Genomic DNA, 23,346 nt, shown 5'->3' with positions numbered 1-23,346 from the left:
CCCTAGGAGGCTACTATTAGAGTTGTTTTCAAAGACATTTGTTAAGCTCAAGGAGGAGGGCTTCTTGGAATTTTTGTTTTTTGAGAGTTCCACTCCATTATTCTAGGGTTCTAACTTCATTCCTTTGCACAGCAAGTAGCTCTGTCTTGATATGAAACACAGGCATCCCACACAGGCCTATTAGATACAAACCGCTATTCAAAGAATCCTTGAGAGAGAAAAAGGAACAAAACAAAACAAAATGCAGGCATTTAAAAACAGATTTGGGAAGGAGTTCTAACATGTGTCATTATCTGCAAGATGAGTAAAGGGGGGGGCGGTTACTGCTTTGAGTTGGGATCAGTTTTCTCGGTTTTTATTTGTTTGTTTGTTTTCTTACAGTACTGGGGGATAGAACACAGAACCTAATGCATGTGAGGCAAGTGCTCTACCACTGACCTACATCTCTAGCCCCCAAAAGTGTTATTTTAAGGCAGCTTGGATGTGTGAGCTATTACCTATCCTGACCTTGAACCCTCCCCACCACTCAATAAAAAGAGAAACATGGTATTAAACATAGACACTTTTTATTCCATAACCAGTGTCTCCCCTCTACTGCACACAAACAGTGAAATAACAAAACACAAAGGAAGAAAAAGATTCCTTTTCAAGAAGGGACAGACATGAATGTACAGAAGATGGTTCTCCACTTTTAAAAGGGAGCAAGGAGCATTTGCCAGCCTACCACGTAGACTGCAAATGTTCTTAGTAGAGACTGTGAAACTGTAGAGCCAATGGAACAGTACAGCTTCGAGTGTCTTTATTCCTATCTGTCCTGACTCAGTGCTAATCCAGATACCAGCCGATGCCCCATTTTGCAGCTTCTTCCACTGTACTGTGCAGCTCAGCCATCTCTGCTCCAACACTGCCAAAATGCACTGTCGCTCATCTCTATTTTGCAATTTGGCTGTCATGTCTTTCAAGTTCCTGCAGTGACAAGTGGAATTCAACAGGGCTAGCAGGGGATCCTGGCACGATGAGAGAGCCTTCCTGGGAGACCAGGGAAGATCAGATCATGCTGTTTTCTCAAAAGGGCAGCCTGGCTGTAGAGCATCTCAGCCAAAAAGAAGAGTGAGTGAGTTCCTTCAACCCCAGCACCTTCTGGCCCTGTGCCAAGACCAAGGTCAAACTTCACTTCCGGTGTTTAAGGATATGGAAGAGACTTTTAGTTGGGGATTGTTTTTATTTTTGAATTATATATCTCTCTAATTCCCACAAGCACCCGCCAATAGATAAGAGAAGGAGAAGATGCCTTGACTATGACAGAAAAGATCATGTAAAGACTGAATCGAAGTCTGATGACTTGACTTGAATCCCACATCTTGTTTCTTTTACAACCAGCAGTAAAATGGACAACTTCTATAAGACACCCTCAGCTTTTCTCTGAACAAGTTCAATATCCTTTTTATTTCCTTTTCCTATTCTGACTTAGCTTTAACATTTTGTGGGAAAACAAGAAGTATCAGCTTGCGCATAGTTACGAGGCAAAGAGGAATGGATTGAATGAGCTGGGGGAGATGGAAGCTCCCTCCTATCTGTCCTGACTCAATGCTGAAGATTGGTTGAATGTAGCCCTGGAGGCACCAACCTCCACTCAAATCCTAGCCTCAGTGACTCTGGTACATGAGTGGTACTAGGATCTGTGTCCCTATGCAGTGGGAACCATAGTATGGGTGAGGGCTGTGGTCAATGTTAAATGAAACAACACACCCAAAGTATGTGGCTAACATTCTTGAGAACTAACCTTGCAGAACTGGACTCTAGGATTTTTATCTAGCATAACGTTTTGCCTTTTCTAAACTTGGAATCCATAAAATATTTTATCCTGATATGTCTTTGGAAGAAAAACTCAAAATACAATTTGAAGCACAGAAAATATCTTTTCCAGTCTTTTTCCATGGAAGATAGTGGACACTTGCTATTGTGACATCTTTTCCTTCATGGGGTTGGTGATCTCAAATTAGGGAAGTATATATAGTCTAGTGGGTCTATACTACTGAGTCCAATTTTAGAGAAAATGAACTCCAAAGATATTTGAACCTTTGTGGGTTTTTTCCCAGTTTACTGGTTCATTTCAGAACCAGTAGTGAAATCTTGAATTTCTTATTCCATCTGGAAAATGAGAAAGTACAAATTCTGCCTCTTATGATGTTATTAAAAGAGTAAAATGCAATCATATATGAAAAGACATTATGCTATTTGTAAAATAAGGTTCCTGTGCACAGGATCAATTTAATTATAGTTATTTCCAAGACAACTGTTTAGGAAAATGTTACCATGGGGAAGAAGGATGGGTTTTGTATGGAAGAGACTTTACTTAAATGACAAAGAAACAGAAAGATGGAGACAAAAAATGTTGGAATCAGATTCTTTGGGACTTACACCATGCAGTCACTGTTTTGACCTGGTTTCCCCAAATGTGTGCAAGGAAATTGCTATTTCTAGAGCAGAGGGAATTTAAAAGGAGAGCAAAGACCTCTCAGTGGGATAAAGGCAGCAAACTCCTGATTTTAATTACTACCCCAGCTAACAAAAGACATCTGATCGTTTTGTCTTGACGATATTCTTTTCTCACATACACTAGAAATCATACAGTTTCGAGTGTCTTTCTTCCTCTAGCCATGAATTCAAATAATAACACATGCCCTGTTAACTCATTACATAGGAGCGAGGACCAAGAAGTCATGAACACAAATGGATGTGCACTTACTGAGCTGAATTTAATATTTAAGAATTATACTATGTTTAGAGGAAACATAGAGAGGATGTGATTGATTCCAACAGGTCAGGATTTTGGAGAACTCTATGTAAGAACAGAGGTTGGAGCTGGACCTTGGAAAATAAGAAGACTTAGAGAATGCTTTGACATTACAAACCAAAGGGGCAGTTTGCAGATGACAAAGGAGCCTGTGGTGATTGTGACCCACTGTATATATTCTCCAATTGACTTTACTACAGAAACTCTGTTTTGACCCAAAAGTAGTTGGACCTCAGCTGCCAGTGGATTACTGGCAGAGAAGCTGGAAAAGACTGAATGGGAAGAGGCTTTGTTGCAAACTGCCTGATAGAATGCAAATACTTGGGATGGAATCTGGCCAGGGTAATTGCTGTTAATATCACTATCCTTGCAGAAAGTTTCCAGGGAGCCTTAATGACTCTGAGTGGTCAGGACCTCAGTTTTATGTCTCAGTGAAAAGCCCACAAAACCCCAGCCAGAAAGCATCAGCCCAGAGAAGCCACTTTTCTTGAATGTATCTGCAAACTCAACATCTGAGCTCAAAGTAAGGGCAAGCAATAGGACCTTGGGGCTCTTGGGAGAGAGATGTAATCCAGAGTACCAATGCTTAGTCAATGAAACTATTTATTGTATCTAAGTGCCATTTAAACAGAAGTTTGCGTGTTTAAAAGAGGCAGCCTGGAATAGAAGACTGCTATTTGGTACCTTTCCAGACACAAACATCAGGAAGAGAAAGTTCTTTATCTGCTGTCTCCACAGTCCCCTAACTGATGGAATTCCTCTCCCTGCTTCTTTCTTTCCTGCCTTCTTTCTTCAAAGCAGACCCTTCTGTTAGCAGAAAAACCTTTTGATAGTGCCTTTGACCTACATTGCAGTACAATTTAAGTAGCTGTAGGAGTTACCTAAAGAGAACAATGAGAATGAAAGATAAAACTAGTTCGGTTCCCCTGCATTAATCTCATTGTACTAAATTGCGAAGAGAAGAAAGATGGTGAACATATGTGCTTTTCTCCCATGCCTTTATTGATATTCTGTTCAGGACTATGGGGATTAAAATACAATCTCAGCTTCACTTACAGAACAGTAATGAGTGGGGCAGGATATTGGAAAGAGCCAAGCAATTATGCATTTGTCATGGGTAATAGAGAAGGTAGCATTTCCCCCCTTTATTTGAAGGACTTCGTCTCTAATCAAATGGGCTTCAGTCCCACAGGACTTAGGTTGCTTTCTGTTTTGTAGTTTTAAACTATTCTGAATAGCATTATTCTAAATGGGGGTAAATGTTGCTCTGTGAAGTATTCTTTTTTTCTGTTTCTTTTAGATCATTGTGATTGGGGTGTGTGTGTGTGTGTGTCTGTGTGTGTGTGTGTGTGTGTGTGTGTGTGTGTGTCTGTGTATGTATCCAGAAAAAATAATAAGTGTCATTCCAGATGCCATGTGGGTGTATAAATCTGTTCCCTGTTGGCATGAGTTCAGGATTGGAAACTATGAATGGCAAGCCAGTCAACAGGCTGAGTGCCCTTGGGCAACATTTCTAATCTCCCTGGCATGTGGGAATAAAATACTTAGCATCATAGGATGTTTATTTAAATGAGTTAAATGGATAGTAACCTTAAGATCTCATATTAATGGCACCGGGTCCTTTCTACTTAAAACATTCCAGTTCCTTTGATGCCTACTGCAATCTGCTCTCTTTATCTGACCTTTACTATGTAAAACTAAGTAGTAATTTGCAGCTGCTTGGTTGCTACATGGGAGCCTTGAAGGTAATAGATTCCAAGCTTTACAAGATCCAAGGTACCTTTTCAAGGAGTATGTTAATCCCTTCAAATCTCCCTAGCTAGTTCTTTATCATCCTCATCAGGCTTTCTGATACTTGTTTGAAAATATCCTTTAATCTAACCGATTGATTTGTTATCTCTAAACACCATTTTAGTTTAATTTGCAGCTGTGATGTCTATTAGGAAGTGATTACAGTGAATGAACCTAAATGTTGCATATTGAGATAAAGTATCTCTTGAAGTCCCTTGGACAGCTTGGGGAGTGATAAATCTGTAGTATTCAGAAGGCTTAAAAGGCTAAGACAATTGGATACTGATGTTGATACAAATAGTTTTGAAATTCAATTTCTTTTATCCATAGTTTGCATATAATCTTAAGGCATCCTTGGAAGGCTAGTCTGGATATAACTGAATATCCAGGAGCTAGATTGCAGAAGGAAATATAAATGAATACCCTTTTCTTAGTGCAGTTACATCCTACATAATGGCTTATCTATCTTTGGAAACAATGTCATTCTTTCCCACAGCACCTTCTTTAATTCTGAAAACACTTCATTGCTGGAGGTTGTTAGAATCCTCATTCATGAAGAGATCCATATATTTCAGCTTAACTTGTGGGTTTAACATACTAATAGATTTCTGTGCTCTAAGTACATTTTCTAAATAACTGAAGCTTATCTTTATTTTAAAATATTTCAAATAATATTCTTTACTTACTAAAATATTCTATATCTGGCATTTCATTCATTGTGTGAATTCTAAATGATATTCTTTGGAAAGGTTGGTATATTTACTTCATTGATTGAACTTTAATTTTGTTAATATGGTGGTGGTGAACCTATTTTTCTTTCTTTGTTTTTGATCATCATGTTAAAGAATTTGTACTTGGCCAGCTACCTTCCTAGGGTCAGATTATGAAAGATTTTATTTTGCTACTTTTAATAAAGAATTTTCACATCTGAAATAAGAAACCAATGAACATTATAGAAAGACTTAATGTGAAATGATTTTGAGTTGGTCTCTGATTAAAATGAAACACTTCTGTGGACATCTAAACTAGTGTGCCCTGCATACTAATGGGCAGCATCACTGTAAAGAGGCCCATTCTTATTAAATGCCATACGTTTCCCCTGCCTGACTCTTGATTCCCATCCTCTAATACTTTTGGATATTGAACTTCTTTCATCGCCTCTTGTCTGGTTGGTGTAATTCCAGCTTGATTCAGCCAAATTCCTAGAATGCAGCTTTGTTAGCGTGTTATCCCTGTTCAAAATTCCATATTGAATCTTCAGAGTAGATTCATCCAGTGTACCTGAAGCAGAGAAAAAGAATGCATGCCTTCTCATTTCTGAAAAAAAAATGAGATAAGAAACATCTTTCATTGCCTACTTTCATGTCTCTGTTTACCTCCAATTGGATAACAGAGCCCCATAGAAATGGACCTTGCTTTTTCTATCAGTGTGGCAAGAGGGTCCAGTTGAAGAAGGACCAGGACCCCAGTCCTATCCTCCTTCTCTCCCTCCCCGTTTTATAATCAACAGGTGGCTTTTTTTTTGGTTTCCACTCTGAGGTAGTGGTAAAAAAAACCTCAGGGCAATATCTAAAGAGGGGCTCCAAATTCTACCAAAGATCTTCAAATTGCATTCAGGCCATTCAACAATATTTGCCAAGGTTTTATGGTCAAATGTCCCCCAGTTCTGTCTTCAAGAAAGCCTCTGATTTTAATTGATTCAACCAGTACTTATTGACCCTCAACTGTAGGAGGCAATATTCTAAATATGGGATAAGATGAACAGGTTACATCTTCTTTTTAGTTTTCAAACTAGTGGAAAATATATATGATAGAAGTAGCATTTCTTAAAAGCCTATAAGAAGAGTACTGGCCCAGTTTTTAAAGTAAGCAGAAAAACTTGGGAAAGGCATTGCAGAGGAAGTGGTCTCTAGGTGGGAGCAGAAGAATAAGAGGGGGATGAGAGGAAACAATAAAGGGGAAGAGGATCCCCAGGGTCAGAGATATCTGATCTCACCAGGTTTTGTATAATATGCTGAGAAGTTTGAATATTATTCAGAAAGGAACAGGGATGCATTGGAAATTTTAAGCTGAAAATTGACAGGACCAGAAGTTTGTTTTGGAAAACTTAGAGGGTCAGGCAGGGAGGCCATGCAAATAGGAGTGCCTTCCATTTTTTCTTCCAGAAGGTGCCCAAGAAACGTGGGACTGGACCCAGGATATAAGTCTACCTGCAGATTTCTCTGCCTGCAGATTGCTCCTTCTCACCCAGCCTGTACAGATGTCTGAATTTCAGAACACAATCCCCCATTGTCTGTTCTGAAAAACAACATTTCACTATAAATTTTCCCCAAGAGCAAGAGATTATTTCCATACACCGTTGTTAATTATATTTCCAAACTGCCAAATTTGTCCCCAAGCACACTGTCCTCTATTTTGATGAAGAAGAAGAGATTTTCTTCAATGAAATAGTTATGACACGTAGTTTTTCACTCTTATTCCTTTATCCACTTGTTTAAATCATCTCTGCCTTGCTCAACTGACTTCTTTCTAATAAAACGCTAAGGTTTTGAAATGCCTTTTTTTTAATGTTCTCCCACAAATTGGCCCCATATCCTCCTCCAATTTAACTTGTAAGACAGACTGATTTTTAAATGGTTTCCTGTCAGTTTCACCAACAGGATTCATCTGTATGGTAGATGTTTGGAGATTTTGATGTGAAAAATATCTTTATGGAAGTCAACTGTAATAGGAAACTTCTCCAGCAGTTCTCTGCTGCAAGCCCAGACTGGGAGCTGGGAGCACAGTAATCTGTCTCCTTCCATTTCTTGCTTATTCCTATCCTGGCTGCCACTATATTCAAAACCTCTTTTATCAGTTGTTCATAACTTTTAGAGAATGTTCTATTCTCCCTACATTATTCACATCAATCAATAAACAATATACAAGTTGGAGAGAGGCCAAGATGTGTTATTGAGATAACAAGGCCTAAAGAGCGGATAGATGGGTGAGAGGAGATACTGCGCGTTACCAGTAACCAGAACAACTTGGCTTTTCACAACCTTCAGCCATGTTATCAGGAGGACAGAATCTAATCATTCAAATGCACAGAGGATTATGAGAATGAAAACTAGTTCCAGGCCTAAAGAAGATTTTGTATGTTTCTATGTGTGCATATATAGGTGAACAAATTTTTAATGTAAAATATACTTCTTTGGAAAGGCACGGATATTTAGAGGAGGGATTGTGTTATCATAAGTCTTTTTCACCGAGAACACTACCTTCATGCTGGGTGAGGTAGCATACATATTTACTCACACTACTCAGGAGGCTGAGGCAGGAGGATCCCAAGTTCCAAGCCAGCATTTGTGACTTAGCAAGACCCTGTCTCAAAGAAAATAAATAAATAAAAATTAAATGGAAAAATGGAAGACAAGGGCTGGGATTGGGGCTCAGTGGTAGACCACTTACTTGTGTGAGGCTCTGGGTTCAATCCCCAGTACTACAAAGAAAAAAATGAAAGAAAAGCTCATTATTAAACCATGATAGTCATCTTGCAATCAGACTGATTCCACTTTGGTAGGCATGGAGGCGTGGACCAAATGGTCTTTACTCTAGGTTGTCTTCAATGTATGCTGTAGACAGTGAAGGTATGAGGGTATTACCTGTGATCAGGTGGAGAGGGAAGTAGCCAACCCCCCCAGTCAGAAGGGATAAGATCATTCCTGTGTGAAACATGTGTCTTTTCTTCCTGTTATCACTTTCATCAAGCCAACATTTAGTATAGTTTTACAAATAATTATTTATAAAATCAAATTTGCAAAGCATTTATTTCATCATACATACTTTACTCTATATTCAAATCTTCCTAAAGCCAAGCTCACCTTGTCTCCCCCATAGTAGCTTCTATGGCTGTGCTATCTTCAAACATTTCTTCTTACTCTGCACTTTTACAGTGTGCATGCCCTGTTTGGACTCTATACCTCAAGGTGCTTGGTTTCTGTTCTAGAAGAGATAGCATGTACTCAGTGAAGGAATCAACAAAATAGGGCAAAGGCAAAGACAAGTATATGCCTCAAGTGCTTGACTAAGTGACTTGGAGCTTGTAAATGCACATGCTAAATAAATGCTTACAAATTTAAGTTGAGGAGATACCATAAATTTGGTAAGAACATTGACACTGAAGATAAACTGCCTACATAAAGTATTTATTTTGCCAACTTTTATCTGTGATATCTTGGTCTGTGATATCTTGGATATGCAAAATTTCTTTGCCTCGGTGTATTAATCTGTAAAATGGTAATATTCATAGTATCTCCCTGATAAACCATTGGTGTATATAAGTTAAAATATGTCAAGTATTACAATAGAACCTAGCATATGGTAAGGGCTAAGTCTTTGCTATTACTATGAATTAATAATAAACAAAAAGTATTGACTAATTTTGTTTAGTAAACTAAACACATATAGAGATTTTATTTAGTTCTTCAAACAAGGCTGTTTAGAGATTTGCTCCCTCTTTCTCATTCCTTTCTTCCTTAAAATCTTCCTTTTTTCTTTCCTTCTCTCCTTATCCCTTCTTCTCTTCTTGAAATTATGAACAATAGCGCTTTTATGTAATGTGATTAATATGTAGTATTCTTATAGATGTTTAATGAGTTAATTTATGAATAAATTGTCATAAAATTTAAAAAATATTTTGTTATTATCCATTCAATCAACAAGCATTGATTAACAAATTAACTATTGTAGAAGGCCCTAGAGATAGTGAATGGTATTAATATATTGGTATTAATATTCCAATCTGGTACAGGAGACATACAAGTAAAGAAGCAACAATGATCTAAAGTAATTGGTTTGTGGTTAGCATTACATCAGGGTGGTTTTGGAGGACAGAGGAGTATCCCCTCAACCCAAGCCGGTGAAGGCATGAGAGACTTTCCTCTTTCTCCTCAAGATTAATCTAGATCATACATACTTTTGGCCCCTCAGTCTCTGATGTTAATGTCTTTTGGTGAACTACAAAACATAGAGCAACACTGGTGTGTGGTTTTGTGTGCATTCCTAGAACCATTCTACAAAACAAAGATATTGGCTTTTGAAGAAGTGTGTGTTTTTATATTGGTTTTATGTAAGTACTACTTAGAGAATACTTTTTATTTTTCAACATGCTCCTTGCAAGTGATCAATTACTTTAAACATAGTGTGAGTGCTTCAGTTACATTTAATTATTTATTAATAGAACATTATTTGTAGCTTTAGAGATTGGAACCATAGCTTAGAGCTAAAGTATTAGAAGACACCATTGACTACAGGTCAATCACAGTGAGACAATAGTTATATTGGTGTATCAAAATTACAAGCCCAGTCTCTCCACATTGAAGCAACATAAGGCAGGTGAGCAATTCTGATTCCTGCAATAGGCCCTGCTTGATCCTTTTATCCAAATGTTACTATTTGTGGAAAAGCATGTAACAGTTTTGCTTTTCATCACATAGATACACTCTTAGAACTAAGCATCCCAAGATCTCTTGTAGGAAGTGAAAGAATAAGGTGTCAGAAAGCAATTCCCCTTGTAGGACCATTAAGATATAGTACCTCATATTTTTAAGAGAAGTCAAGTGAAGTTAGCTTTATGTCTTAGCCCAGGTGTGCCTACTGTTCTTCTTTAAAATTTTATTTTGGAGGATTGTGTGAGTTAGCTTTGTCTTCTGCATTCTGGGCTACTCTGAGTATGTGCTTCTCCCAAGGTGCCTGCACAAGCACATCCCCAGCCTGTGAAAGCCATCTTCTGGGAGCAGCTGGCTGCATGGACGGAAGGTGGTAGAAGCAAATTGGCCATCTGTCTGGAGCTAGTGTAGAAAACATAACAGAGATGATGCTGGATAATATTCAGATTGATGTTTTACCCCAAGGGTGGTTGGAGGGGTTTTGTTTTGAATGTTTTTCAGCAGACCTGGTTTAAAAATTCATGGATGCACCTGGCTCTTTGTTCCTACCCTCTGTTTTTCACATATTCTAGTACAGCCAAAAACCTCTTCAGCAAGAGACTAAATTGGAAAATTGTTGTGTTTGGAGTTTAGAATAAAATCTGTGTTGTTTTCATGAAATCACATCTGTACAGATGCTGACCTAAAAAGAGGGATTGTGGGTGAGGTCAAGATTCCTAAGAGCATCATGCCGATCACTATTCATATTCAATCTCAGAGAAATATTTATCCTTTAGTCAAATGACATATTTGAATAGTGAACATTTGGGTTTGAGCCCATTGCCTGTGAATTCCAAGATGCTTGGAAGTGTTTGAAGCTCTATATGCAGATAAGAAGAGCCAGAGCAAAATGGCACTGTTTTTCCCTGTAGAAAATCTTACTGAAACTCTTTTTAAGATGATGTACCAGTGAGAAAACTGTTATCCTAGATAAGAAAGGCATTGCCTCTTCTAGATATGATTTATTCTTGGTTGGAAGTGGAATCTCTAGTAAACTATGGAAGAGCCAAGTTAAATTTGGCTAGGATCCAGGGAACTCAATTTTAGATCAACCTCAGATCAATTGATCTGGAAAAGTTTCTGTTTCTCTAGGTTTTCTTTTTCCTCTCCTTCCTCATCTCCTTATCTTCCATCCCTGTCTGCCAACCCACCAGAGGAATGTGCAAAAAAAAAGATATTTAACCTCAAGGCTTAGCTTTAATATACAAAGTGACCTTTACATTTTAGATCAGAGAAGTAAATATAATCTTTTAGGTGTCATTGGCAATGGAGTTTTGGCAGAACGGAAATTATGAGTATAATGCAGCACTAAAAAGAGTTTACCTTCAGGGAGAAAACAAATTTGATAAAGAGACTGGTGAGAAACACTGTCTGTCAAGAAGATCTACACCTTCTTGAGAATTTGCAAACTTGTATTTAGAAACATGCTGAAGTTTCTGCAATCGGAAGTTTCCATTTAGCACACACTTGCTGTCTGCTAAATCCTTCTTATCATTGGTTTACCTTGATATCACGAAATCTAAGCAGTCAACATGTAAATATAGAAATTCTTTGCTTTCCACACAGAAACAACACAGCCCTCTTTTAAATAGCAAGCAGCTCTTGTGTATTTTGCCAGGTATATAGACTATGATTCATTTTACCATAATCTGTCTAAAATATTATTTTTCATCCCAGAAAAATCATATAATATGGGGACCACTAGAAACCGTCTTTCTGTTGGGACCCAGTATTTTAAAATGATGACATTTGGGCTCCTAGAGGTTAAGTGACTTTTTCAGTATCCCAGAACTAGACAGTGAAAGAAATAGACCCCATCTCCCGTTATTATCCACTGTCTCCCCATTGCCTCTTGGAAGGTTGATACATCTTTACAGAATATCCCCATTGGGAACATGAGACCTCTTTCCAAATTGTGCATTTGTAGTAAAATTTCTTAATTTAGTCTTATATAACATTAGTGTATACATAACAAACACTTTGGTCCCAATAAATATCAAAGATAACGGAAAAGTCCTAGATTCTAAGGGCTCAGAATGATATGGATTTGGTAATCTCTCCATAGAAGGAAGATCTTTAGTGCAAAGTATCATCACACTCTTGGGGCCAGCACGTTGCCATCACCCAATCTGTTCCTCACTGTTCCCATTCTTCTTATTTTGTATCTTGTTCTCACAGATGAATTTCAAAGTATTGATTTTGACCTAAAAGCACAGAAATTCTAGATCTAGCACTGAGAGTAAATGAACGCTCTTAAATATTTGCTGAGTCAGAAATGTATATAGTTGAATATTAGAATATTAAAATATCCCCGAAGAGTGTGCCCCATTACCTTAGTTCTCTGGAAGCTTCATGGACAAAGATGAGTCCTGCCTCCGAACACCTTTGACAAATGTATTTTTCTCTTTTTCTTTAGGTTGTACTCTTTGGAGACTTGCGGGGAGGGGAATAAACAAGAACTTTTAAAAAATATTCTGGTATTCCTCAAGATTACATGACTATTGAAACTTGAAGATGTTATCACTACTCATTTCATTTGGAAAATGCTGTGCTTCTTGGTTTGGCACCATTTAATCATAGGAATAGGAATCCCCGACTCTGTGATGGAGCTTCATTAGCCTCATTCCATTGTTATAGAAATAAAGGATCATCATGTAAGAAGTGATTTCCCAAGTTCACATGCCTGGGCATAACTGGGACTCAGTGTCTGTTTTCCCAGTTCCTAGAGACTCTCTGAAATGAACCTCAAACTAAGCACCCTGCCCGCTGAAATAAAACAAAATGAAACTTCCAGCTTTTTTTATGCCACTAATTCTGTCTTGAGTGGGAACTGGAAATCTCTTTCCTACTCGCGGTCCTCCTGCCTTCCCATCTGCTTTCCACACTGAACCGTGTGTGTGTCAATATGTAGAGGAGCCCAGCACAGCTGAAATAAGTGGGAGAGGTGACAGGGAATGCAGTTCTTAAAAGTCTTCGCTGGCTGAACTGTGGAGTGCTTGGGAGCTTTCACTATGAGCATCAATTGCTTTCACACCAGAATAGCAACTTACAATAACAAAAAGGGTAGTTAGGGTGCAAACAGATCAAATGAAATGTGAGCTCTACTTCCTGGTCTTCATTCCCTTTCCCAGGAAGTAGTATTGTGTACTTTTTGTATATAATCCTTGCTGCTTCCTCTGCCTGAGACATTCTCCTCCTGTCTTCCTCCTGTTTTGACCAATTGAGTGTGATTAGTCACCCCGGCTGGTTTAGATGCCAGGCTAAGAACCCAATTCTAGGGGAAGACTTTCTTAAATTCGCCATCTAAATCAACTTCTATTTTGTTTGCTTTTATCCATGTTTTTTTCCTCTTGCTTTCATCTCAGTTTGAAATTTTATCTCCCACTTGTGTGTTCTTTGATCATAATGTTTCCTCTCCACCAGTTCTATGAGAGCAGGATCCAAAGTCTAAGGATGAATACGTATGTGTACATACATTCACACACACACACACACACACACACACACACACACACACACACACATACACACGACTCATACAGTATTCATGTGTTGTGCCAAAGTTAGTGTTGGTGATCACAACAGTAAGCTAAAAATCTTTCCACAATATCAGCACATTGAAATGTAGCAGATTCATGGCAGACCACTATGTAGAAACCCACTACACAGTGAACTGTAATTTAATAATCACTATGTTGTTAAAAGATACCTAGATTTTTATCTAGTGCTGACACACACACATTAATTCTTGGGTTAGCAAGCATTCACACCTGTGTACATAGTACACATTACTGGAAGAGAAATTGCTGAAGGGAAATCCCTGGGTCAGAACTTATGCATTTTAAATCTTCCTGGACATTGCCACATTGCCTTCTGAAATAGTTACAGCAATGCATAGTCCCACAGCATGAGAAAGCCTGTTTTGTGAGCCAGCCTTCATCAAGGAAGGATGTTGTGACTGAGTCTTAACTAACCCATCCAACCCATCCGAAGAGCAGAAAAACATGGCATATCTGTGCCATTAATTAGGAGCAAGCTTGAAGTTTTAAAATTAATACTTGGCTATTTTGATGTCTTCTTCAGTGAACCTCAAAGAATCAAATCTTTCTAATGTTTTAGAGAAGATATAACACTTTGGTATTTTTAGACAAAATCCTGCCACCCCACTCCAGCCAGTTTCTGCAGTGGCAACGCAGTCCCCATTATTCAATCTCCACATCTCCACACTCTCCACTTCCCTTCTCTCACAGTCAACTGAGGAATAGTTTCTAGGCCAGAGCCGAGGAAGAGGTGAATGGTTTCCACCTGTGTTCCATTCTACTTGTGGCAGATGCCAGCAACTTCCCAGCGTGCTGTACAAATGCATTGTCCCCTCTCTTCCAATCTCAAACCAAGCATCAAGGTTTGCATGGTGCCTAGGCACAGAACACTCTGCTCTTTCTGTTGCTATCATTCTGACCCGATTTTTCATATTGCAGAAGTCCCTTGATTTCAACTACTGGTGGTTTCAGTCTCTCTGATTCAGTAGGTTAAAGACGGCCCTGGAAACCAATCAGAAAAACAAGAAATAAGATAACAGCTCTCCCCACAGAGCAGTGAAGAGCCTGATGGTTGAGTCCTAACAGGTTCAGCCAACATGGCAGCTCTCATGTCCACATCTGTGTAGCCCTGTGCACTACTCTTTCTGCCTCCTGTGTGCTTCCCTCTCTGTAAGAGACCTGTACCTCACCTGCTATCCTGAGGATGTGAGAACAGAGATGCCACAGTGAAATATGTCATCCCAGGTCTTAACTCCAGGACTGAAGTCTGGATTTGTAGTGGGTACTAAGCATCCCTCAGGATGCAGCCACAGCAGTCTGCATAGCACGTATGTGTGACCATTTCTAAGAATCTGGAAAATTAGTAATGTTTCTGGATCTTGCTTTTAAAAAATATGGGACCAAGGAGACACTTATGCTTAATCATACATCTCCTCCTCCTTCCCAGTACATCCTTGAGTGACAGTGGTGCTAGTATTGTGTATTGTATTTCCACTCTTGGCTTGGTGCCACTGCCCTGGGTTCTTTTTTTGCTGCAGTACTTAAGATCGCCATTAGAGGTCGGTACTGTGGTTAATTTCTTCATTTTACTGATGAGGAAAACAAGGCTTAGGATGAGTAAGTGTTTTCCCCATTGTCTCAGAGCTAGGATTTAAAACCAGGTCTGGCATACTCCAGGTGCATTATTCGTTCATTGGATAAATATTGTTGGACTCCTGTGCTGTGGCAAGTGCTGTCCTGGGTATGAATGAGGGATGGAAGGAAGAGCACAAAGGTCCTGCTCTTATAAAGGTCACCTTCTAGTTGGGGGAGGAAAACAGATGAGAAGCAAATGTATAGTGCATTTATATGAGGTGTGTGTGTGTGCGAATGTATAAGCACAGCAAAGAGCAGCAGGCTAAATCGAGAAGGATTGTGGAAGAGGGTGGATGAGGAAGAAATCTCTGATGAGGTGACATTTGATAGTTGAGCCAAGTCCTTATGGAAGCGAGAGAGAGAGAATTGTGTCTGTCTGGTGGACAAGCATTCCAAACAGATGGAACAGCATGTGCTGTGGATATGGAGTAAAAGCAAGCTTGGCAGGCTGAGACATGACATGACGGGCAGGTAGCTGGAATATCAAGGGGCGGGCAATTGTGTCCCTTGTCCTTGTGTGTTCCTTGATGCAAGACAGGAATTATTCCACCTCGTTTCTTGTTGAACATCCACAGTGTTCAAAGTATAGTACTCGGCATGGAGTGTGATAGAAACAGTAAGTTAATAAGTGAAGGAATAGTTGTTGGAATGCACTCATATGACTCAGAGGTAATCCCTTGAGCTGACCCTCTGTCCTGAAATTAATCTTATAATGTGTAGATACGTGTTGAGTAAATACTGCACACCTCTCCCCACCTCAAAAAAGCTTGGAGAAAAAAACTGTGTTTCCTGTCCCATGCACTGAACTGTTGACATTTCCTCTTCCCTTCCTTCACTTTCTCTCTTTTCTCTCTTGCTCTTCCCTACCCTTTGTCCTTCCTGCTCTGTCTCTGGGCTCTTTGGCACCCCTCCCCACTTTCCCTGTAAGCTTAATTTGGAAAGTTAAATGAGCCATGTGCTTCTCAGTTTTTCATGGTTGGGGTGACCTTGTGAGTAACTTTGTGTCTTTGCTCAACTCAAGAAGTTTGTACTGTGGATTTCTGCTGTGGCTTGCTTGCAAAACACAAATAGGCATTTCCCAAACATGTGTCATGCCCTGGTGCTCTTCTTTCTGGGATGATGACTGATCATTGTCCCCATGCCAAGAAATCTTCCATGATGTTCTCTCTGTGGAACAGAGTGAAAAGTAAAATTGTCTCTATCCTCAAGAGCACTCTAGGGCCTGGGGGAAACAAGTCCACAATGCTCTGTGATACAAAGTGAATAAATGTGGCATCTCAGTACAACTTTCTGATATAGAGCAGATTGTCTGTGCAGATGTGTGAAGGTGGGATGCCTCTCACCTGTGGACCCTTGGCACCTGCCCATCTCATCGGACACACTCACCACCCTCATCGAAACGGGCCAGTGACTTCCCTGTATTTCCATCAGTTATGACTGAGGTTCCTCTCATATTCACATTTCCTAATTTTATAATTCCAGAATGTTCCTATAGCAGCCACGAACTCCCAAATGCCCAAAGGCCAATCATGAAAGACAATGTTTAATCTATTTAATCACAACATTTTATAAAGAAAGCAATGTCAAGTCTATGCTCACCATACCAAAGGAGAATGTTTGGAAGTTTATGATTTTCCCAGGAATGTCTTGTCTTCTATGTGGACATTCCAGGGCAGAGGGATGAGTCTCAATTTTGAAGATTTCAATTTCTACATGGTACATGCCATAGAGGACTCTAGAATAGGAAGGGAGTGCATATGAACAGCTGCCTGATGAGCACATACCAAGTATGGTGTGTGTGTGTGTGTGTGTGTGTGTGTGTGTGTGTGTGTGTGTGAGTGTGTGTGCGAGAGCAGGCACATGGGGACCTTTAATGGTAAAGCTCTGAAAATAATGGAGCAATAGAAAGAACAAATGAAAACTTACATGCAGATGTATGGGTCTTAGAAATTGTTGTGTTTCAAAGTTGAAATTAATGGGGCTGGGAAAACATTTTAAAGTGCCTTTGAAAAAAATCTGTATAGTTCAGTTTTTGTTTCTAGTTAAACAGCTACAGTAATAAGGCATATTAAAGTATTTGCTGCAAAATACTTCTTGAATAATAGAATGAATAGACAGTTTCAGAGGTCTGTGATAGATAGTTTTTTTTTGCTATGTCATTTACTAGAATATGAACTTGCACAAATTTCTTACCTAAGTCTGGGTTTCTTCAATTGTACAAAGTACCTCTCTCTGATTTTTTTTAAACAAAGTTTTAAAAAGAAGAAGAGAAAAAAAAAAACAAACATGTGATCCACTTAGCACAGTTCCTGACCCAGAGGAGAAGTTGCTCTGGTTAACTTGGAGGTTAATACTGCTGCTGCCATCAATGGAGACATTCTGAGAAGGGAGAAGTCTGCCTGTGCCTCAAGAAAAATTCTACCAAAGGCCGGGGAAGAGTTTAGATGGTGTAACAGGAGAAGAAAAGCAGTTCAAGCCAGCAGAGCTCTCTGAATGAACAACGGGGTGTCAGCCAGGAATACGAACACCATTTAGAAATAGCAGAAGCCCTCCAGATGTGGACTTGCCAGCAAAGTCGCAGAGTTTTGTTTTATTTTGGCAGGAGTGGGTAAAGTATGAAAAAGACTTGCCAGATCTTAAAGTAACAGCCTGCTTTTGAACAACCTCTTTGGTTCTAAAATTCTAACCACCCTCATTAGAGAGTCTGGAGCCTAGCTTAGTAAAAAGCCTTCTCAGGGTCTCAGAGCATGTTGCAGAAGGAGCTGGGCCCTAAGAGGTGGCTCCATCAGAGGGAGGGCTCACCTCCAGGCTCCAGGAGGGTATTAGGCCTTGATCAGTTGTATGGTTTGCAAATATTTCCTCTCAGTCCCTGGTCGGTCTCTTCACTCTACTCTTTCTGTGCTGTGCCTAAGCGTTTTATTTTTACACAATCTCATTTGTCTATTTGTGATTTAGTTGCCTCTTCTTTGGGGTCATATTCCAGAAATCTTTGTCCAATCCAATATTGTGGAGCATTTTCCCTCTATTTCTGTCTAGTAACCTTACAGTTTCAGGACTTATATGTAAATCTTTAATTGTTTTGGGTTGATTTTCACTTGTGATATAAGATCAAAGTCTAATGGGTGCTTCTGCTTTTGAATATCCAGTTCCCTCTTTTTTATAGAAGATACAGTCCCTTCCTCATTGCGGGTTCTTGTTATTGTTGTTTTGTTCCATATACTGGGGATGGAACCCAAGTCCTTATACTTCTGGCCAAGCACTCGACCACTGAGCTCTGTCCACAGCCTCATTATGTATTGTGGTGCCTCTGTAGAACATTGGTTGATCTTAGTGTCTGGGTTGATTTCTGAGATCTCTATACAGCTTCGTTGGCCAGTGCGTCTTCTCTTCTATCTGATTACCATGCTGCTTTGATTATTATAGCTTTGTAGTAGATTTGGAAGTCATGTAATATGAAGCCTCCAGCTTTGTTCTTTTATTTTAAAAGATAGCTTTGAGTGTACGAGATCTTTTGTGATTCCATAGGAAGGGAGAAAAGATTGACCCAAATCAATCCTTGAATACAAATAAAGATGCTGTCTCAGAAATGTCTGGAATACTTTACAGATGTTCACTTTGATACACAGTGAGCAATAAAGAGAGAGGACTTTAATAAAAATTACTGTGACCTCTATTTAAGCACAGTCTAATCAGGCACTAGGCTAAACATGTTTCCAGATTAAGGTCTTCTATTGTCACGGCCACTGGTGAGGTGGATATCACTTTTTCCCATTTTATGGATCAGAGTTTAGAGAGGATGAGTGATTTGCTTAGGTTCACAAGGTAGCCCTCAGGCCTGCACCTAAACCCCTATTTCTCTACTCAAAGCCTGGCCTTGCAAAGGAAGCTCCAGTTCTCTGGATCAGCACAGGTTTGGGGTGGATGGGGACTGCATTTTTTCAATCAGCAGCTGTTGCAAAAAGTGAGAATGCTCAGAAAGAGCGGCACTGCGTCCTAATTACCTGTGGCAAGGAAAACATCTGTGTAAGAAAAGTAATGAAATTAATTCTAACATGGAGCAGTTGCATACATTAATTGACATTAATTAATGCCAAATTACAAGACACTTCCTATGGAATCGCATCATATGCTCATCAGAATTGAATATGGAAAGAGTTCATCATACTTAATGCTATTACAGCAAGCCCTGGGGGAGTGAGAGTGATTGGTCTCTCATTATGAACTGCAGCCAATTTCTTTATATTTCCATTAGAAGGAGAAAAGGAACAAACCAGGGAACACTTTACCAGGCAGGCAGCTCAGAATGGATCATTTACCCTTCAGCTTGTAAATTTTACTTGAAGCCATTCTGAGAAAGAATTGGTTTAAAGACTCCTTCCAGAGGCTTTTTTTATGTCACCAAAATGTATACTTTTGTCATTCTAAAGCCCAAAGACAGACTCATGTACAACTCAACTGCAGAATGCAGCATGGGTTGGAGGAACCCAGAATGCACTGGTCTCATAAGCCCAAAAGACTTTCTCTCCCCTATCTACCAAGCTGAGAGGTGTGGGACCAGCGATGGGTACACAGGTTGTCCAACCTCCTCACATTGCTGTTTTTGCTCTATTGTTGAAATAAATGTTTTATTCATTTTTTCTCAGTAGGCATGCATCTATTGATATCTATATATAAACAACTTGCCAAAAAAAATTGGACCCATAATGCACATATTGTGGTAACCTACTTTTTAATAACTTTTATTTTGGAATAATTTCAGAGAGAAAAGTTACTGAGATAGTTTAGAGTACATGTACTCTCCACTCAGTTTCCTTCAGTGTTCACGTTTTTAAAACCCAAGGTATACCATTCAAAACTAAGAAATTCACTTTGGTGCCATACTATTAATGGGTAACTTATATAATATAAAATACAATACTTATCCCTTCATAGTAGCAGAATTTTAATAGTCAACTGTGCATGTCCCATGTTTATTTAACTGTCCCTCTATTGGTCATTTTGTTTTCTCTAATTTAATATAATGGAGAGAGAGAGAGAGAGAGAGAGAGAGAGAGAGAGAGAGAGAGAGAGAGAGAGAAAGACTTCCCTGTGATGAAAAACCAAGTGGCCACCTCCTTGCATACATCATTATTTCCTTAGAATTCGCAGAGATGAACCTAAGACCAAAGGATAAGATTTTTAAGTATCTTGATACTTATTGCCAGTTAACTCATAAAATATGAATTTATGGGTGTTTTCACTTGGGATTTAGGGATATCCCTTGATACTCTGATAGAAGCCAAAATATATTTGACAAAAAAATTGGCCCGAAACTCGCTGAAATTTTTCATGCCACATAGTGTGGTAGAAATAAACCAAAGTTGGAGTCAGGCCAACCAAGTCAAAACCCCATACTGCCATTTCTATAAATAATGAGTTTTTAAGTTTTACTCTCCAAATCTAAAAAATCAGTTGATATATCATAGTCTGTAGTGTTGTGATGATTAAATGAACCAAGTAAATGTGAACATCCTTTAGAGTGTCTGGCACATAGTTGCTCAACAAATGTTACTCAGTCCCTCAGATTTATAATTTTATATAGATGTGCTATGAATGTGATAACTATATTTTTGTGTTTTTCATCTTATGTTGGTTTTGGGCTCTATGAAGACAATAGTGAGTTTTTAAGAAAGAAACTACTGGATACTATCACAAGAAAGATAAGGTATATATATATATATATATATATATATATATATATATATATCAGGAAGCCCTAGTTATACATCAGCTCTAAAATTACAGTGGAACTTATAACTGGAGGCCCCAAAATTCCTGATCAAGAACCTTTGATTCAGTTAGCTTTGACCATAGTTTTTATTCAGTATCTCACGGAAGGAGAATCATAGCAGTAGGGCAGCGCTTGACTCTGTAGACTCAGTAGCTGATGTCATCAGGGTACTTTCTGTCTGTCTTTCACACTCATCATGTAAGCTTCATGCAAAGCTTGGCTTCTTCAGATAATCAAGACAATAGAGCAGTTTGAAACACCACATTGAGATACAGTGTAGCCCAGAGGCAGAGGAGGCCTTCTGCTGTGTCACCTGGTACCCGCTAGATTTAAATGCCCTCTTCTAAATCGAGGAATGCCAAGAGGACTAGGAAAACTCAGAGTGGACCTAAACCCAGTGGGATTCTTCCCTACTTATGCGATATTCTGAGTCACAGGGAAGAAGGATGAGTCTGTCCAATAAGTTTTTTTTTTCCCCCAGCAAATGGAGAAGAATGGAGCTTGAGTAGGCCACTAACCGTACCTGATACAGAAATATAGTTACAGTATTCAAATTCAGCTTAACCAGTTTTGTTTAGGATCTGTTATGTGCCCAGGTTGATCTCATCATTGTGACAGATAGCAAAAGAGAAAGCAAGAATATTGTCATTATTGATATAATTGGCATTTGAACAAGTTTGATTTTCAAAACATTTAACATGTGCATTATTCCATAATTAATCCTATCTATAAGTCAATCTACTAGATAATTTATATTGTCATCCCTATTTAATAGATGAAGGAAGCAAGATTCAGGAAGGTGAAGAGATTTCTTTTGAACTAAGCAGCTAGTAAATGGCCACAGCAGAACTAAGCTCAGATCTCAAAGTCGCAGATTTTCATCATCTCTGACCTCAAGGTACCTTTTGAAAAAATGAAGTAACTTAAAGGCATCAAAAAGGTCTAGTGAAGTGTGAAATTTTACAGACGTTATAGGGGGTTCCATTTGGAGAAGAGATGAGCCCCAGTTATTGTTTTTAAGGAAAAATATCCTGAGTTATGCCTAAAATGGAACCACAGGAAGGTCTGGGAAAAGGCAGGAAAGAATCAGCAGAGGTCCTCTCTTTAGTTCATCCTAGGAGATGGTTTCACCAGGAGCAGATGGGGTACTTGGGAGCTACCCTGTACCCACAGAAGACAGAAGGGTGAGGAAGATGATGAGGAAAGCCATTTTTCTTCAGGTGTCTGTGAGCTTATCAGCAATTATATCTTCTTTGGTCAGATGGGGGCCAATGTGAATGCTGCCCCCTAGCGGCACTTCTTGTTGAGCATGGAATACCTGATGTGAAGGTGGTCCTGAAAAACTCAACCCTGCTGATTTCCTTAAAATTATTTAGTTAATACTCATGTCCTCTTCAATGTGCTTCTGTCCATCCCCTTTGCATATAAGTTGTGGCCTTCATATATTTTCATTTAGAACAGATTTCTGCATGTGTCTATAATTCTTAAAATCAAATTTACCCATTCATTTTTAATTAAAAAAATATATATTCCAATAAAGAGGTGTTGTTCAACATAGAATCATTTATTTTCTATTATATTCCAGGAACTTAGGACTTGGGTAAAGAAAAAAGAAAAATAAAGTTACCTGTCTCCATGAAGATTACATTCTAATTGGGAAAGGATACAGAAAAAAATATATTAACATTTGTTATTGTGAGATATTCCATGGAGGGAATTAATAGGATGGCATATAATACAGAGCAGTCAGGGAAGATCCTTGGAAGTAATTGTGACCTGAAATCTAGAACCTTCTTTGGTAGCAGCCTGGGGAGAAACACTGTAGGCAGAGACAAATAAAATGCCTCTGATGTGGTGGAAAATTTGGCCAAGTTCCTGAACATAAAGTAGGCTGAATTATAAGACTCACAGCAAGAAACAAAGAGATCAGTGCGGGAGGAAGAAGGAAGTTGGAGTGGTGGGCAGTGCAGATTTTGAATTTATTCTAGGTGCAATGAGGCAACAGCCATTTTAAGTAAGAGCCGAAACTATCCGATTACATAGGGGTCAGAATAGTGAGCACTGAGAAACAAAAATAGCTTCCCCGATACCACCTCCTTCCAGCAATGGAGATGGAATTGATGTAAGAGTGATTTATCAATATGGAGACTGTGCTTAACAGCAGGTGTAATTTCTAGTGAGATCCAGGGCTCAGTTTACTCATCTATAAAAGTAAGAACAAAGTTTTTGACTCGTGGGAATCCCTCTATTCTGTTTGATTTCTAATTCTTAGAAGAAACATGTTTGTATTGTTAAAGAATCATTATTTGTAACAACAGCACTTTCACTGGAGATGGTTAATGACTT

General features: G+C 39.0%; 1 pseudogene; it reads left to right on the top strand.

Moving 5' to 3' along the window:
• Positions 1–23,346, top strand: part of LOC143388712 (VPS10 domain-containing receptor SorCS1-like) — a 100,924-nt pseudogene that overhangs the window by 46,649 nt on the left and 30,929 nt on the right.

The sequence above is a fragment of the Callospermophilus lateralis genome, unplaced genomic scaffold (assembly GCF_048772815.1).
Source record: "Callospermophilus lateralis isolate mCalLat2 unplaced genomic scaffold, mCalLat2.hap1 Scaffold_197, whole genome shotgun sequence".
Taxonomy (NCBI): domain Eukaryota; kingdom Metazoa; phylum Chordata; class Mammalia; order Rodentia; family Sciuridae; genus Callospermophilus; species Callospermophilus lateralis.
This window is presented reverse-complemented; position numbering and strand designations above follow the sequence as displayed.